The sequence below is a fragment of the Cervus canadensis genome, chromosome 8 (assembly GCF_019320065.1).
Source record: "Cervus canadensis isolate Bull #8, Minnesota chromosome 8, ASM1932006v1, whole genome shotgun sequence".
Lineage (NCBI taxonomy): Eukaryota > Metazoa > Chordata > Mammalia > Artiodactyla > Cervidae > Cervus > Cervus canadensis.
The window spans coordinates 41,350,488-41,368,100 of record NC_057393.1 but is presented as its reverse complement, the minus strand read 5'-3'; the positions used below and the strand labels follow the sequence as shown (position 1 = coordinate 41,368,100).

At 41.3% G+C, this 17,613-nt stretch overlaps 1 protein-coding gene and 1 non-coding gene across 2 annotated transcripts in view; both read right to left on the bottom strand.

Moving 5' to 3' along the window:
• The window catches only part of LOC122446694 (putative neutral ceramidase C), an 88,706-nt gene extending 76,198 nt beyond the window's left edge, over positions 1–12,508 (bottom strand). The window contains exon 1 of the mRNA XM_043477179.1: positions 12,401–12,508. The gene's annotated coding sequence lies outside the window, so the exon portion shown is untranslated. The remainder of the gene's footprint in view (positions 1–12,400) is intronic.
• LOC122446882 lies at positions 9,973–10,076 on the bottom strand. Its single transcript, XR_006271041.1, has one exon. It is a non-coding gene; the product is annotated as a U6 spliceosomal RNA (small nuclear RNA).
• Positions 12,509–17,613: the final 5,105 nt, after the last annotated feature.

Here is a 17,613-nt window from a genome sequence, read left to right as displayed (position 1 = left end):
AACCACTAGACCATTCAGGTACGACCTAAATCAAATCCTTTATGAATATACAGTGGAAGGGAGAAATACATTTAAGGGACTAGATCTGATAGAGTGCCTGATGAACTATAGACAGAGATTTGTGACATTGTATAGGAGATAGGGATCAAGACCATCCCCATGGAAAAGAAATGCAAAAAGGCAAAATGGTTGTCTGAGGAGGCCTTACAAACAGCTGTGAAGAGAAGCAAAAAGCAAAGGAGAAAAGGAAAGATATTTCCATTTGAATGCAGAGTTCCAAAGAATAGCCAGGAGAGATAAGAAAGCCTTCCTCAGCAATCAATGCAAAGAAACAGAGGAAAACAACAGAATGGGAAAGACTAGAGATCTCTTCAAGAAAATTAGAGATACCAAGGGAACATTTCATGCAAAGATGGGTTCAATAAAGGACAGAAATGGTATGGACCTAACAGAAGCAGAAGATATTAAGAAGAGGTCGCAAGAATACACAGAAGAACTGCACAAAAAAGATCTTAACGACTTAGATAATCACAATGGTGTGATCACTCACCTAGAGCCAATCTTAGGCATCATCAAATGAAAAACACCACTGAGAATAGTTTTTGTTTGTTTTTCTTGGCAACATGAGGCAGACAGTGCTCACCTGACTCCATCTTGGTTAAGCTCCTAACCAACCAACCCATCAATAATCAGATCATATGGTACTTTTAGAAAAATTGAGGCATCAACTAGTGTAGTCATGTCTAATGGAACAGAGCAGGTTCTACCTGCTTATTAATTTCTCTAATCAGTAAACAGACTGAGCTGCCTCTTCATGCCCAGGTGAGCTAAACCTTGGATGCATCATAAGAGATCAAAGTTATCCTGAATTTGATAAGGATATTGGTGTTTTCCTAAAAGGACAGATACCACAATGTGACCAAGTTGTGCAACCGATTGCCTAAAAAATGAGTCCACAGATAAAGACAGGATGGAAAATTCATATTTTTTCCATTCCAGTGTGTCAATTCCCATTGTGTGTATATTCAAAAGATTTAATTACTGAGGTTCAGCCTGATCACTGACAAGTTTAAAGAGATGCCAGGGTAAACAACTGGTCTGTTTACATCAATGCATTCTTGCTGAACATCAATCAGCCTTAGTGAGTTTCTTTTTAAAACCTGGAGTTATGCATTGGCTGAGGAACTGTTTCTTTCAAAAACCAAACCACTGAGCTATAAGCCTTTTAAATAGAATGAGTAGTCAACAAAAAAAAAAAGAAAAAGGGCTTCCAATCTCACCTCACACTGCTGAAAAACTACCTCAGAATATCTTGAAAGAGGCCACCAATAGCAGGTTTTATGTAGGCCCTTAACAGCACCATTAAAGGGAGAAAAAAAAGTCAGAAAACTGGCATGATGTTGCTGACAGGCCTGCCAGCACTGCTGGGAGAGGACATCTCTAGCCAAACCGCAATTCCTGCCATAATCAAACTGAATTATGAAACAAAAGAAAACATCTTGCTCTAGTTTAAGCAGGTCATAAGCCAAATTATCCTTGAAAAGTCTTTGCAGGGAGAAAAAACAAACCCAATTTGTAGAGGAGAAAATGAGATGCTAAGCAATGCTTAAAATCTTGCCCAGGAAGGAGACTGCCTACATCATATGCACATTGAAGGTGTAAGTAAATAAGTGGGCATGTTTATCAGCAAACTCTCCCAAGGATTGAGGTGTGTTTTAGCTGACTGAAACTCAAAGACATCTGCCAGATAGGTGCATCATAGCAACACTGGGTGTTGAGGAGAAAACGGGATCAGTGAGGACTGTCTCAGTCAGAAAGTGGGTGCTCACTGAAGGGGATGAAAACCTGGTGTTGACAGATTTTCTCATTTTTTAATGAAAAGTCAGTAGGTAAAGTAAAATTGATCTATAACGTTGTGTTACTTTCAGATGTATGGCAAAGTGATTCCATGATACATATACATAAGCAAATACATACATATACATATTTCTCAGATTCTTTTTAATCATAGCTTATTACAAGATATTGTATATAGCAAACTATGCTGTAACAGGTCCTTGTTGTTTATCTATTTTATATATAGAAGTGAGTATGTTAATCCCTAACTTCTAATTTATCTCTCCCTTCTCTTCCCCTCAGGTAATCATAAGTTTGTCTTCTATGTCTGTGAGTTTGTTTCTGTTTCGTTAATAAGTTCATTTGTATCATTTTTTTTAGATTCCACATATGAGATATCATGTGATATTTGTCTTTCACTGACTTCACTTAGTATGATAAACTTTATGTCCAAAAAGCCAGTGATATCAGTGTTTATCTTAATTTCTTGATTTCAAATGCAGGCAAACAATTCTGAATAAATATTTTATCATTATTTAGGTCAGCACTATGTGTGACAAACTTAACACATGTCAACCACAAGTTGTAACCGCCGATTTAATCCATCGCTTCCTTGATTCAAAATTATTTTCTGAAATACACTCACAGACATAGAAAATAATAAAAATTAAAATGAAAAACAATAAAACTAGTCAGAGAAGGAAGGGATGTAAAGAGAGGTTGGGGTTAGGAGATGTAAGCTTTTATGTATAGAATGGATGAACAAGGTCCTACTGTATAGCACAGAGAACTATATTCAATATTCTATGATAAGCTATAATGGAAAAAATATTTTAAAAAAGAATGTATATATTATCTAAATCACTTTGCTGTATAGTAGAAATTAAGACAACATTATAAATGAATTATACTTCAATTTTTAAAAGTTGGTAATAAGAAAAAAAAAGGATGCTGAAAAATATTTTGGAAGCTAAAAAAACATTTTGGAACCTGGGGTTAGAGATGGAAAACCATTTAAAAAGAAAGGTGAAATCCCATTTGGGAGGGAAGCAGAACCAAGGTGGTACATGGAGGTGACAGTGGGAATGGAAAGAGGAATACATTTGAGAAGGATTGGTGAAGCTTGTCACCAGGATTTGACAATTTTTCAATGTGGGAGGTGAAGGACTGGGGGAAACTAGACATCACTTTAATTTTTTTAAGACTGAGAGAATTTGATGCCACTAACCCAAGGAGATGTGGGAAAACAAATTGTTAAAACGAATTCAATTTGAGTACTGGCTATTCAGGCAGGTCTAAAAGCATTAGAGCGAAACCTGAAGTTAATGTTTGTGACTACAACACAAAACAAAAATCTCATGGATATAGCAGTTCTTCCAAGATTCTTGCAAACTGGAAAAAAAAAAAATGCATATGGGAGAGAAATAGACTTAATTTCGCCTAAAAGTATAACAACCTTGTTCAAGATTTCTGGCAGAATCCAGAAAAGGAAGAAAGGTGAAAACATGGTTGCACAAGAGTGTTGTTTTACTTTTGCATAAGAAACACTGGGAGGAATGACTTCTGTTTTGCCTAATGGACCACAGCTGAGTAAGCTGAAACCTGATGTTCACGTTCTATCTTCCAACCTCTGCTCTGGACCTGAAACCTGATGTTTCACATTCCATCTTCCAACCTTGGCTCTGTGTCTGAAGTTCGCACTTATTGAGATACATGAGAGACTCCATTAAATTATGAAATCTACTGTTCTGCTGCTGGTTGAGATAGGTTTTCATGCAACAAAAGTGGGGTCTCACATACAGAGGAAACGGGCTGGAGTTTTAGCCCTTTCCTTGGGGTCACAAGGAGTTGGACATGACTGAACATGCATGCACATCAAATTTGCATGGAGAAGATAAATAACTGTGGTTTAGAATACGGGTTTGGCTCACGATTTCTTAAGTTCAAATCCCACTACTGCCCTAACGAGAGGAAGTCACTTACTTCTCTATGCTTCCAGTCCCTCATCTGTAAAACAGAAATAGTCATAATCTCTAAAGGTTGCTTGAGGATTAATTGAGAACCACATGGTAAGTGCACTTAAAAGTTATTAAATAGGATTGCTTCACAATTACTCTTTTTTGGGTATAGAAACTTTTACCAAGAACTAATGAACAATTCCTCTCATACTTTAGTCTAACCCATGAGGAGATCTCCTATCTTCCACAACAAAAATTTCCCTTGACTTGGCATGAGTAGAGGAGGAACTTTAAGACCTGTGAATGAATTAATGCCTTCTGTAAAGGGAATTCTCAGAGGCCTCCCCACTCTGAGAAGACATAAGGAAACACTAGTCAGAGAGTTAACCTCCTGTGAGGTGTCTTTCCTATATAGGAATTTAGGCAGACAATTATTCATCCATAAAACAGAATGAAATAATGCCATTTGTACAACATGGATGGACCTAAATATTATCATGCTAAGTGAAGTAAGCCAGACATGAGAAAGATAAATACCACATGATGTTGCTTATATGTGAAATCTAAAAAACAAATAAACTTATTTTCAAAACAGAATGAGATTCAGACACAGAACAAATTTTTGGTTACCAAAGCAGAAAGGGCAGGGGATAAATTGGGAGTTTGGGATTAATATATACACTCTACAATATAATATAATATAGGTAACCAATAAGGATTTACTGCATAACATAGGAAACTAATAACCTACGAGGAAAAAGAGTCTGAAGAATGTGTGTGTGTGTGTGTAACTGAATCACTGTGCTATACACCTGAAACTAACACATTGTAAATCAACTATACTTCAATTTTTTAAAAAAGCACACAACACAAAAACTACTCCTACCATGGCTGATTTCAAGCAACCAAAGGAAGATCTATGCACAATTTGCTCCAGTCAGCAAAAATCAACTTTTTCTTCAATACATCATTGTCACTACACAAACCACCTCTTAAGCCACCAATGAGGCATTTCTCATGTATAGTCTCAGATAACACTGCTGTCCTGGGGGACACCTTTTGGAAAAGTTTGGGGAAAATTCCCTCATCTGAGTGGGAAATTAGCTGAGAGTCACAGCCAGAAGCACCCTGTACCGCAGGGAGCACAGATCCATCTCTTTAGGGTGACCTCACACATTCATGTCCAGTGACATGGGGTAGTTGTCCTCCTTATTTGGAGTCTTGATCCTGGGAATGGAAAACTGGCCATACCAAAATTTCTAAGACCATTTTTTCAGGGATACTCCTCCTTCCCTGATGCCTGCCCTGAGAGATGGTCCATGTAAGCTTAGTTCTTCCCATTCCTCTCAACAGGGTATTTGCATTTGATATTTGACATGTTCTCCATTTTTCTCACCCATTGTTGACTTAGCCTTGGCTCTTAGCAGAGAACCAGGCACCTCCTTCTCTGATGGGGAAATGGAGAGACTAGCAAAGAACTCACTGCAGAAGGGCTTTGGAAAGGTGCCTATTTGGAAGGGGCAGTGTCTGCAATGGCACAGGAGCGGCAGAGAGGAGCTAGCCCATGTCCAAGGTCGGGGCGGTGGCCAAGAGGAGCTACCCAACTTCCAAGGTAAGGAGCAGTAGCTGCGCTTTGCTGGAGCAGCTGTGAAGGGATACCCCACATCCAAGGTAAGAGAAACCCAAGTAAGATAATAGGCACTGAGAGAGGGCATCAGAGGGCAGACAGACCGAAACCACAACCACAGACAGCTAGCCAATCTGATCACATGCACCACAACTTTGTCTAACTCAATGAAACTAAGCCATGTCATGTGGGGCCACCCAAGATGGACGGGTCATGGTGGAAACGTCTGACAGAATGTGGTCCACTGGAGAAGGGAATGTTAAACCACTTCAGTATCCTTGCCTTGAGAACCCATGAACAGTATGAAAAGGCAAAAAGATAGGACACTGAAAGACGAACTCCCCAAATCAGTAGGTGCCCAATATGCTACTGGAGATCAGTGGAGAAATAACTCCAGAAAGAATGAAGGAATGGAGCCAAAGCAAAAAAACACACCCAGTTGTGGATGGGACTCATGATAGAAGGAAGGTTCGATGCTGTAAAGAGCAATATTGCATAGGAACCTGGAATGTTAGGTCCATGAATCAAGGCAAATTGGAAGTGGTCAAACAGGAGATGGCCAGAGTGAACATCAACATTCTAGGAATCAACAAACTAAGATGGACTGGAATGGGTGAATTTAATTCAGATGACCATTATATCTACTACTGTGGGCAGGAATCCCTCAGAAGAAATGGAGTAGTCATCATAGTCAACAAAACAGTCCAAAATGCAGTACTTGGATGCAATCTCAAAAACAACAGAATGATCTCTGTTCATTTCCAAGGCAAACCATTCAATATCACAGTAATCCAGGTCTATGCCCTGAACAGTAATGCTGAAGAAGCTGAAGTTGTGAATGGTTCTATGAAGACCTACAAGACCTTCTAGAACTAACACCCCAAAAGATGTCCTTTTCATTATAGGGGACTGGAATGCAAAAGTAGGAAGTCAAGAAACACCTGGAGTAACAGGCAAATTTGGCCTTGGAGTACAGAATGAAGCAGGGCCAAGGCTAATAGAGTTCTGCCAAGATAACACACTGGTCATAGCAAACATCCTCTTCCAACAACACAAAAGAAGACTCTACACATGGACATCACCAGATGGTCAACATTGAAATCAGATTGATTCTATTCTTTGCAGCCAAAGATGGAGAAGCTCTATACAGTCAGCAAAAACAAGACCGGGAGCTGACTGTGGCTCAGGTCATGAACTCCTTATTGCCAAATGACTTAAACTGAAGAAAGTGGGGGAAACCACTAGACCATTCAGATATGACCTAAATCAAATCCCTTATGACTATACAGTGGAAGTGAAAGTAGATTTAAGGGACTAGATCTGATAGACAGAATGCCTGATGAACTTTGGACAGAGGTTTGTGACATTGTACAGGAGACAGGGATCAAGACCATCCCCATGGAAAAGAAATGCAAAAAAGCAAAATGGCCGTCTGAGGAGGCCTTACAAATAGCTGTGAAAAGAAGAGAAGCAAAAAGCAAAGGAGAAAAGGAAAGATATTTCCATTTGAATGCAGAGTTCCAAAGAATAGCCAGGAGAGATAAGAAAGCCTTCCTCAGCGATCAATGCAAAGAAATAAAGGAAAACAACAGAATGGGAAAGACTTGAGATCTCTTCAAGAAAATTAGAGATACCAAGGGAACATTCCATGCAAAGATGGGTTCAACAAAGGACAGAAATGGTATGGACCTGACAGAAGCAGAAGATATTAATAAGAGGTGGCAAGAATACACAGAAGAACTGTACAAAAAATTTTTAATGACCCAGATAATCACGATGCTGTGATCGCTCACACTCACCTAGAGCCAGACATCCTGGAATGTGAAGTCAAGTGGGCCTTAGGTAGCATCACTATGAACAAAGCTAGTGGAGGTGATGGAATTCCAGTTGAACTATTTCAAATCCTGAAAGATGATGCTGTGAAAGTGCTGCACTCAATATGCCAGCAAATTTGGAAAACTCAGCAAGGGCCACAGGACTGGAAAAGGTCAGTTTTCATTCCAATCCCAAAGAAAGGCAATCCCAAAGAATGCTCAAACTACCGCACAATTGCACTCATCTCACACACTAGTAAAGTAATGCTCAAAATTCTCCAAGCCAGGCATTAGCAATACATGAATCATGAAATTCCAGATGTTCAAGCTGGTTTTAGAAAAGGCAGAGGAACCAGAGATCAAATTGCCAACATCCATTGGATCACCGAAAAAGCAAAAGAGCTCCCGAAAAACATCTATTTCTGCTTTATTGACTACGCCAAAGCCTTTGACTGTGTGGATCACAATAAACTGTGGAAAATTCTGAAAGAGATGGGAATACCAGACCACATGACCTGCCTCTTGATAAACCTGTATGCAGGTCAGGAAGCAATGGTTAAAACTGGACATGGAACAACAGACTGGTTCCAAATAGGGAAAGCAGTACATCAAGGCTGTATATTGTCACCCTGCTTATTTAACTTATATGCAGAGGACATCATGAGAAGTGCTGGACTGGAGCAAGCACAAGCTGGAAATAAGATTGCTAGGAGAAATATCAATAACCTCAGATATTCAGATGACACCACCCTTATGGCAGAAAGCGAAGAAGAACTAAAGACCCTCTTGATGAAAGTGAAAGAGGAGAGTGAAAAAGTTGGCTTAAAGCTCAGCATTCAGAAAACTAAGATCATGGCATCTGGTCCCATCACTTCATGGGAAATAGATGGGGAAATAGTGGAAACAGTGGCTGACTTTATTTTTGGGGGCTCCAAAATCACTGCAGATGGTGACTGCAGCCATGAAATTAAAAGATGCTTACTCCTTGGAAGGAAAGTTATGACCAACCTAGACAGCATATTAAAAAGCAGAGACATCACTTTGCCAACAAAGGTCCAGCTAGTCAAGGCAAGGTTTTTCCAGTGGTCATGTATGGATGTGAGAGTTGGACTATAAAGAAAGCTGAGCACCAAAGAATTGATGCTTTTGAACTGTGGTGTTGGAGGAGACTCTTGAGAGTCCCTTGGACTGTAGGGAGATCCAACCAGTCCATCCTAAAGGAGATCAGTCCTGAGTGTTCATTGGAAGGACTGATGTTAAAGCCAAAACTCCAATACTTTAGCCACCTGATGCGAAGAACTGACTCATTTGTAAAGACCCTGATGCTGGGAAAGATTGAGGGAAGGAGGAGAAGGGGACGACAGAGGATGAGATGGTTGGATGGCATCACCGACTCAATGGACCTGAGTTTGGGTAAACTCCGGGAATTGGTAATGGACAGGGAGGCCTGGCATGCTGCAGTCCATGGGGTCGCAAAGAGTCAGACACGACTGAGCGACTGAACTGATCTTGGAGCTGGCTCTTGACATCTCTGCTTTAACCAATGAGGCTCAGTCTCCTGGTATCCCGTCATAGTACAACTGTTTCCTTTTGGCAGAGATGACTGGGTGGGGGGCATGCCTTTCCTCATCTTCCTGCCAAGAACCTACTTCCCAGGATGTGGTAGCCATACACGGAGGAAATGTATGATACTGCTGTGAAAACTGCAGAGTGCTGAAAAGCCATTAATTATCCCAGCAGTGATCCCACAGATGGAGTCAAGGGCTTAATTTATTTCTTCCTCTTAAACTTGATACACTCTTCTATTCTGGAACTTACTATTTAATGAACATATGTCAATTTGGTGTTCGAGTCCCATTCTGTTCCTCCCTGTATCACTTGTACCATCCTAGAGTTTCACACACAGAACCCTAAGTTTACAAATGATGAAATCGAGGTTCAGGGAAGTTCAAAGAGCTAGTAAGCTGCAGATACAGGATGTGAGTTCACATCTTCGGATTCCAGTTGCAGCCATCACATCGCCCTGACACAGGAGAGGTGATCAATAACATGCCCTATAAACCCTCCTCTTCTTCAACCCTCACCTGATGAAAATTTTGCTCTACCACTCACACTCTATCTTCAAATCACCAGGCAACTACTAAATACAAAATCAATCAATCAGCTAGTTCATAGAGGAAGTGATATGGGGGCTGAGTGATGGAAATGGCAGGATCCTGAAGCTGGGGTGGGGGGTGGAAGTAAAGATGCGGGAGGCACAAAACAAGGAGTAGACTCTGGGGCTCTCTGAGGGCAGAGGCACTTGCTCTCAGGCAGGCATATCACACCTCAAGGATAATACAGACCAGTTGTCCTCGCAAGCTCTGGCTCCTGAAACCCCTAAAAGAATTTTCTACTTCCTTGTGTGTTTTTTTTAATTAATTTATATTTTAATTGAAGGATAATTGCTTTACAGAATTTTGTTGTTTTCTGTCAAACCTCGACATGAATCAGCTATAGGTATACACATGTCCCTTCCCTCTTTAACCCCCTCCTTATCCCACCCCTCTAGGTTGATACAGGGTCCTGTTGAGTTCCCTGAGACACAAAGCAAATTCCCGTTGGCTATCTGTTTTACATATGGCAATGTAAGTTTCCATGTTACTCTCTCCATATATCTCACCTTCTCCTCCCCTCTCCCCATGACCATAAGTCTGTTCTCTATGTCTGTTTCTCCATTGCTTCCTTGAAAATAAATAAAACTATGGAGTGCTTCACAAATTTAAGTATCATCCTTGTGCAGGGACCATGTTAATCTCTGTATTACTCCAATTTTAGTATATGTGTTGCTAAAGCAAACACTCTCGTGTGTTTCAGAAGTGGACATCTAAAGCTCTTACATGCTGAAATACTTGGAAAGATTGTATTTTCTAAATTTCTGTATACTGTACACACATTTCAAATTTATTTTGGCCAAAACCTTAAGCAGAAGAATCTGTATGTTAGATTTACAAAAAAAATATCCACAGACCTTAGTCAAACCCATTTTTATCAAATTGGGCTGCCAAACCGGAATTACTATTAGAAACTATCAGACTTCAGTTTCTATTTCAATAGACATATTCATACATACACTTTATCTATGTGATAACCTTCTCACTCTTTCATTGAAACTCTGAGAGAGACAAGACACAGTACTTGGCACGAGTTTGAAACCTAGAGAAACAAGATGTGGTCTGTTTCTGCTTGCTTTGTGCTTACCAGGCTCCCTCTCTGGAACAATGTGCTCTGAAATCATCTCTGGGGTGATGCCCAGGAGATTTCTATATGTCTTGAAACCAGAGTGAGACTGTATGCCCAGAGTGAGGCTCCAGATGAGTAGAAGTTTGTCTTTACTTTCCGAAGCAGAACTCATATGGATCCTCCAGCAAAAAAGTTCTTGGAAAGCAGTTCAAATGGAAGTTGAGAATCTGGAAGTTAATCCCCTTCAATGCTAACTATGCCCAGCAGCCCCTGAAATCTTCAGGTACCTTCACCTGCACCGTTATGAACGATGCCGTCTAGACCCTGCTCTCACATCCTGAATTTCCCTCTTTCATGACTCAGGATTCTCAAACCGCCCCCCTGGCCACTACTGCAGTACCCATCTAGATTTCTCTCTCTAACCCTCTTCAAATTCCTGATTCTCACCACCTTTTCTTCATTCTGGAAAACTGCCTTTACTTCAGGAAGAGATTTTAAAGGGGCACTAAACTGATTTGTATGACGGTATTAAGGACTGAGACAGCCTACCTAAATCTTAAAGTATTGTTTGCATTTTTCAAAGAAAAACTTGTTTACCAAAAGGAGTCTCCCATGGGCTGGAAATTCATGTGAATATATGAGAAGCTGTGGGCACTTGGGGGCTTCCCTCATCGCTCAGTTGGTAAAGACTCCACCTGCAATGTGGGAGACCTGGGTTTGATCCCTGGGTTGGGAAGATCCCCTGGAGAAGGGAAAGGCTACCCACTCCAGTGGGCACTGGGGAGGAAACATTCTAGGCAATTCCAGGATGATAAACGACCAGTTTTGATCACTATGCTGAGAAGCAGGAACTTGTTAAGTAGGGTTTGAGCCTGACAAGGGCTTTCCTGGAGGCTCAGTGGTAAAGAATCCTCCTGCCAAAGCAGGTTCAATCTCTGGGTCAGGAAGATCCCCTGGAGAAGGAAATAGCAAACCACTCCAGTATTCTTGCCTGGGAAATCCCACGGACAGAGGAGCCTAGTGGGCTACAGTCCATGGCTTTCAAAAGAGTCAGACATGACTTAGTGACTAAACAATAAACTCAACAAGAAGTAACCCCCTCTGCTGCCATTTTAAATCTTGCAGGTACTAATTGGTAAAAAGGTCATCAGTGTCAGTTGATAGATGTTGCTGCAGAGAGAATGGAGATGCAATGAGATGCAGACAAACTTAAGTCCCTGTATCCTTGGAAATTCCATCCAATCCAAGTTTTTGGAGTAGTTCTAGTCCATTCTAAACCTGAGTTGTTCTAAAATCAATAGAATAGAGAAAGTCACTAAAAGTGTTGGGAAAGCCCAGGAGATTCAGATGAGGGGATTCATTTAAAAAAAGAACTGAGATTCTAAAGATTATTTCAGGTCATGCTACACACACCTGAGACGAAAGTCAAGCTGTAAGAAAGATAAAGACCACATTCAAATGCGACTGCTCTCACTCAGGCATTTGGTAAATTTGGAGAAGTTTGTGTTTTAATCTTAAGAATATGAACCTCGCTTTCCAAAATGAGGTAGGAAAGTGGATTTCTGACACTTGGCTTCATCCATTCAGCAAATAATTCTGCCAGCTCAATCCATATCTCTGAATGTAGATATGATCATTCACAGAAAGAATAGCCAAAATGATACCTTTTCAATCCTACTATTACCGTGACATTCAAATGACCTGACCACACAGCACCAGAATTCAGATAAAAATTAAAGAAACTTGGCCACTGCAATCAGAAACATAATGAGTATTAAGAATCTATTTCCTTGTCCCTCTATTATTTCATTATAAACAGCAGCTAATAAACAGCTGTTCCTTTTCAGTGTGAAGGGTTCTTGTTTGCAAACATGAACAACCACTGCTTTGTTCTCACGGGAGAAAACAAAACACTATCAATCAAAGCAAAGCTACGTACGTACCTAGACCCACTGCGGCAGCTGCCTGTTCAGAACCGCGTGTCACTGCTCCCTCAAGCCTGAATGCCAGAATGCTTCTGAATCCCCGGCCCCTGCTCTTCTGAGTCAGGCTGCAGGCTAATGCTTGGAGGCTGAATGCTCTACCCCAGCAAGCCAAGGCTCGCCAACCAACTTAACTACTTACGTGCTGACTCACGCACGGGGCAGGACGCACCCCAGCTGAGCCTGCTCATGGGCTGAAGTCCTGCACCATCCTTGAAAAAGGTCACACCCGGAGCTCATCTCATCTTTTTGCATCCTGCATAGTCCGGGAAGGATCATTCATTATCTCACACTGAACTGCTCCTTCCAGTTGATTTGGGAAATACTAAATTTTCCCCCCACCACACCCACTACACACCACTTAGAGGAGACTTTGCAGGACAGATCAGCATAGAGATGTAAGTTAGGACCTTGTTAGATGCGTGATTTCAGCTTGGCTTCCATGGTGGCTCAGATGGTAAAGCATCCACCTGCAATGCCGGAGACCTAGGGTTCGATCCCTGGGTCGGGAAGATCCCCTGGAGAAGGGAATGGCAACCCACTCCACTATTCTTGCCTGGAAAATCCTATGGACAGGAAAGCCTGGTGATCTAGAGTCCATGGGGCTGCAAAGAGTCGGACATGACTGAGCAACCAACACTTTGGGCAAGGAGATGTTCCCTCTTTTCTAGAAAGCTTGTGGCCAGAGAAACTTGATTACACATAGTCACCTTGGTAGTTTGGAGAAACATCTACTACGACAGTGTTTACATTTTCCCTGATGTCATTCCCAGGCTAAACCAAACAGCAGTTTCCCACAAGTGTCTTTTTTTTCATCACATGGTTACTAGGATCCCTAGTGAAAATGTTGTTCATTCTTCTAACCCCTTGGGGCCCAGATCAGCAGGTATCGAAGGCAGGGAAAAGAAGCAAAGCAAAGATTTCTAATGTTTGATTAAGTCTTTGAAGTCCATTTCATTCCACCCAGGTCACACACAGAAGGCAGAGACAGAAGGTTAGAATTCCTAAAGAAAACCCGTACTGCTTTTCCAGTTATTGGTGGGTTAGCAGCTGCCGGGGCGAAAACTTCCTCCCAGCCCAGGTCAAGTCCTTGTTTTTCTTCAGGCTGTAGCTGAGTCTAGCCTAGGATTCACATGGAGAGGAAGTTGAGGAGGGAGGAGTGTATAGGAAGGGGCATTTGTTTGGAAATGAATCATTGCAGGCAGGCAGGAAATAGACATGCAATTGTGTGGGGACTTAGTGCAACAGTTCCCTCTTCTTCCCCTTTGACTGTAGTTGCAGAGTTGCCAGCTTGGGTTTATCAGCTACTAATTGGGCTCCAAAGCTCTAGGTCCTCCTTTGCCTAAAGTTGCATCTACCTTGGGGGCCTGTAAGCTCCAGCAAAGGTAGTGCAAATCCATCTGTGCATAGAACACAGCTTGTAAACTGAATGTGTAATAATGGTGATATTGTAGCAATAGGAGCAGCTACTATGTTAAATGCTTACTGTCTGCCAGCCAATGAGCCAAATGCTTAACCTATGTTCTGTAGCAAGAACTCAGCAGTTTTTGTTACAGAATCTGTGTTCCTCTCTTCTTCACCTTCCCTGCCATAAGGAATAACCATGCAACTGGAGGTCTGACCAATGGAAAGTGAGCAGAAGTGATATGTACCAATTCCATTTTTTTACCTATAAAATTTTCCCTGTGTGTGATCTTCCAGGCTCCAGGCAATGATTTGGAGGGAGATACTGCTAGTGACCTTGGAGGTTATGGAAAGAAGAAAGGGAAAAACCTATATCAGCCTGAATGATCATATAGAGAGAGCTGCTAACCTTCATAATGACAGGCATACTTCATTTTATTGCTTCACTATATTGTGCTTTGCAGATGTTGCAGTTTTCATAAATGGAAGATTTGTATTGACCGTGAAAAGAGAAAGTCTAAAGGAGTCGTTTTTTCCAACAGCATTTGCTCACTTACTGTCTCAGTGTCACATTTTGGTCATTCTCACGACATTTCAAACTTTTTCGTTATGATCAGTTGTCATGGTGATTTGTGATCAGTGAGTTGTCTTTGAAGTTACTATTGCAAAAAGATCACAACTTTCTATAGGTTCAGATGATGGTTAGCAATTTTTAGCAATAAATTACTTTTAATCAAGGTATACATATTGTTATTTTAGACATAATGTTGCACAGTTAATAGACTACAGTATTATATAAACATGAACTTTATGTGCACTAGGAAACCAAAGATTTCATGTGGCTCTGCATATTGCAGTATTTGCTTTATTGAAGAGGCCTAAAACTGAACCCACAATGTCTCTGAGGAATGCCTGTGTTTTCAAATATAAGGGAAAAAATTGGATGCCAACTTAAAAATGCATGTTTCTAAATTCCTTGAGAGATATGTAAGCAAAACAGTTTAAAGACCACTTGTCTACAGAACAAAGACTAGACCCATTAACCAGGTATTCAAACTCACCCAGTCCAAGTCCTTTCCTTTATTTTTGATATTCTCCCTGGTCAGTCTCCCACTCTGGACACATGGATTCTCTTTACGTTCCTATTTTAGTATATGTGCTGCTGAAGTGAGCACCTCTTTACGTTCCTAAATGGACCTGTCGTATCCTACCCCTGCTCAAACTTTTACCCTCACCCAGAACACTTTCCCAACTACTCCCCACTTAACTGAATCATACCTTGCTGAAGCAGTTTGAAAACATGGTTGCAAATCCTTTGATATGCCATCCATAGAAAAGTGGGGATCTATGTCATCTTCCCTTGAGTCTGGAGGGCCAGTGACTGCTTATGTCTGACAGTAGAGACTGTAGAAGTGAAGCCACATGACTTCTGAGGCCAGGTTGCAAAAAGTCATGCAGCATCCATGTTTCCTAGAACACTAGCTCTTGGAAATATTGACAAAATTCAACTGAGTACAGTGTAAAGATCTTACTGGGTTTCATTTAGTGATTCATGAATCAGGCAGCCTGGAGATATTGCTCCAGATTAGAAAGTCATCACAGACTTTGGAGCAGTGCAGTTGCATAATCTGGCTTTTAGAAAGCTTACTCTAGTATCCATCACCTGGATTCTATGTGAAAGCACACACAACGTACAGGTTTTAATTTGGAGGCTTTTGCAATATCCAAGCAAGAGCCTTAGACTAGAATGCTAGAAGAGGACATAATGTTAAGTGGTTATCACATGGATGTGTTTTGAAGGCAGAGCCAGCAGGGTCTCCTATTGGGATTCATAAACGACAGATAAAACAGGAGTCAAGAATGATTCCACAGATTTGTAGAACTGGTAGAATGGAGTTGACCTCTGCTGAGATTGGGAAGAATATGAAAGAAGTAGGTTTGGTTGAAGAGAATCAGGCACTGGGTATCTGTAAAAATAATTCTGGAGGGATTCTTTAGCTCAAGACCTTATGAAAATGGTCAGTAGATGTTGGTCAGAAGTGATCAAGTATCTGCAAAGATAATGAGAGCAAAACTCTGTCCCAGAAGGTAATAGGATTCTATGTTGTACAAGGTGGACATTTTTGATAGTTATGAATTGGTTTTGATGTGAATTAGGAATATAAATTATATAGTCAGGCTAAAGCAATTTTTAAAGGAATTTATTGCAAGAAAGGTATTAATTAATAGTACAAGTGATAAATAGTTATGGGGAAAAATCATATCAACTATTCACTAATGGATGAACTTTGGGACAAACTGGTGTATAATTTAATATCCAATTAATTTAAGTATCTTTAAAGGTCAGTCTCTGAGAAGCCTCAACCATTGAATCTGTTCTGTTCCATCCAAATTCTTACTCATTTACAGTTGACTAATTGTCTTCTGTGATTTCCCCCAAACATAATTTTTTTTCACTTGAGATTAGTGCAGGAGTGGGTGTGTTCTATATCAAAGGCTAAATACAGCATTTGTAGATAATTCTCATTCAGAAGTGAAGTGAAGTTGCTCAGTCGTGTCTGACTCTTTGCAACCCCATGGACTGTAGCCTACCAGGCTCCTCCGTCCATGGGATTTTCCAGGCAAGAATACTGGAGTGGGTTGCCATTTCCTTCCCCATCTCATTCGGAGATTATATGTAATTATTCAAAGTACACTCTAATTGCTGTTCTTGTAGTTCATTTCTGGAAAAGAAGATGCTTTGCTTCATAAGTCCTGCCTTAACCCCCATCCTCAAATCCCAGCAAATGGCCTCACCTGAGTCTGTAGGCAGCTCCTGTGACACCAGGATCTTCAGTTCAGTTCAGTTCAGTTGCTCAGTCATGTCTGACTCTTTGCGACCCCATGGACTGCAGCACGCCAGGCCTCCCTATCCATCACCAACTCCCAGAGTTTACCCAAACTCATGTCCATCGAGTCAGTGATGCCATCCAACCATCTCATCCTTTGTTGTCCCCTTCTCCTCCCGCCTTCAATCTTTCCCAGCATCAGGGTAATTTCAAATGAGTCAGTTCTTTGCATCAGGTGGCCAAAGTATTGGAGTTTCAGCTTCAGCATCAGTCCTTCCAATGAACACTCGGGACTGATGTCCTTTAGGATGAACTGGTTGGATCTCCTTGCAGTCCAAGGGACTTTCAAAAGTGCTTTAGCCAACAGCATTTCCTGGTAAGAATCCCTTCCTGCTTAGGGTAGAAGCTGGAAAGAATTTAGCCCACAAAACCCAGAACATGACCCTACTACTGCACCCCCTAAATACACGTAAGTTCTTTACCCTCAATCCTCAAAGCAGCCCCTGTGAAGTAGCTGCTATTAATCTCCCCAACTCACAACTAACACCCAAGGCTCAGGTACTGGCACGACCAAAGTCACATGGCTGGTGAGTGACACAAGTCATTTTCTGGCCCTACGTTCACTGTTCAGTGGCGACAACAAGCACTTTGCTGGGTCCCTTTCTCACAGTTTTGCCTTCTCCCCAGCTCCCCTCACCCTGCACCCAGGACATCATGGGGGAAAATTTCAGGGATTACTATTTTAGCTAACGATAAGGCTTTTGCCTTGCTGAAGGAAGCATACAAACGGAGAGGAATATGGAGAGAGAATACAGAAGAGAAACCTATGCCAGTAGGGGGGCTGCAAGAGGAGGTTTGGGGGAGAGAGAAGCAGGTAGAGAGCTGGAGGAGCGAGGGGTTTCTAATGGGGCTGTCAATTTCATCTTTGTGGAGCACTGATAT